Genomic DNA, 1,332 nt, shown 5'->3' with positions numbered 1-1,332 from the left:
TAATCCCATATCCCTACCTTGCCCCTCTCCACTATGGAAGGTTTCTGAGTAGAGAAATGCCATAATAGTAATTACTTTTTTTATTGAAGGATTACCATACACAAGTAATGATACAAGTTCTTCTATATACATTGACTCACAGCACCCCTGGAGTGTAAACACCATTTTCAGGACCTCATTTTTCAGATGAGGGAAACTGGTCATTGTAAAGTGGCTGAGACAGGATTTGAATCCAAGCTGTTTGGCCCTACTGCCAATGCACTTAAGCAGTAGGCTATATAGTACTCCTCAACTGGATAAATGGTATCTAAGGAAGGTTAATCTCAGAGTTGATTGGAAGGGGGAAAAAAAATCTTGGTGGTGAGAAATCCAGTTAGGAGGCTACGGGAGTAAATTCTAGGCATGTGAGAAACCATTCACATGTTTGCTTCCTGCCTCTCCGTCACTGATTTCATCCATCCCTACTAGTCCTATGCTAATTCCAGTCCTCATTGTTTTCTGCCTCCTGCCCTGCTCCCCAGCAATCCATTCTTCACTCTGCAGCAGAAGGATCTTTGTAAAAGCAAATCGGAGCATGTTGCTCCCTTGATTAAACCTTCCAGGTAAAATCCAAACTCTTCATGAGCTGGCTCTCATTTCTTTTCAGCCCCATTTCTAGGCACCTGCATAATTTCACACCAATAAACATCAGCTGGTATTATTATCCCGTCAAAACCCACTTATCACACCACTGTATTTGCTGAATGAAGAAAATCAGTGAATGGGAATAAGAGATTAAGAGATGGATATGTGTGCTCGCTTCGGCAGCACATATACTAAAAATTGGAACCATACAGAGTAGATTAGCATGGACCCTGCTCAAGGATGACATGTAAATTCATGAAGCCTTCCATACTAAAAAAAAAAAAAGAGAGATGGGTATGGTTAATAGGCAGATGTCTGATTTTAACATTTTCTCCCCACCTGCAGGCCTGAGGCAAAGAAACCCAGAGGAAAAAAGATCTGCCTTTTTATTCTGGGGCCTCTGCAACTTTTCCTTCCAGAACCTATCTAGCAAGTGTTTTCCCTCTTATAGCAGCCCTTTTGGGGGGTCTGTTTCCTGGTCTCCATCCTGCGTAACTGCCTTGACCGCTGGCTCTGCTGCCTGGAAGCCTGGGGCTTGGCCACGCTTACTGCAGCTCCAGCTCCAGGAAGCCAGCCCCAGAGCCTCTCGCCCCTCTGCTGCCTTGGGCAGGGGATTCAGATCATTTCGAGGAAAAAGGGGAGAATGATTCAAAGATGAGTAGACAGTTTAAAGATGGCTGACTCAGAGGATGACTCAGAAGAAAGCTG

At 44.3% G+C, this 1,332-nt stretch overlaps 1 non-coding gene across 1 annotated transcript; it reads left to right on the top strand.

Moving 5' to 3' along the window:
• The first annotated feature begins 791 nt into the window (after nucleotides 1-791).
• Nucleotides 792-899, top strand: LOC112395294 (U6 spliceosomal RNA). Its single transcript, XR_003002344.1, has one exon. It is a non-coding gene; the product is annotated as a U6 spliceosomal RNA (small nuclear RNA).
• The last annotated feature ends 433 nt before the right edge of the window (nucleotides 900-1,332 follow it).

The sequence above is a fragment of the Neophocaena asiaeorientalis genome, unplaced genomic scaffold, assembly GCF_003031525.2.
Source record: "Neophocaena asiaeorientalis asiaeorientalis breed wild unplaced genomic scaffold, Neophocaena_asiaeorientalis_V1.1 scaffold258, whole genome shotgun sequence".
Taxonomy (NCBI): Eukaryota; Metazoa; Chordata; class Mammalia; order Artiodactyla; family Phocoenidae; genus Neophocaena; species Neophocaena asiaeorientalis.
Note: the sequence above shows the minus strand (reverse complement) of the source record. Positions and strands in the feature narration are given on the sequence as shown.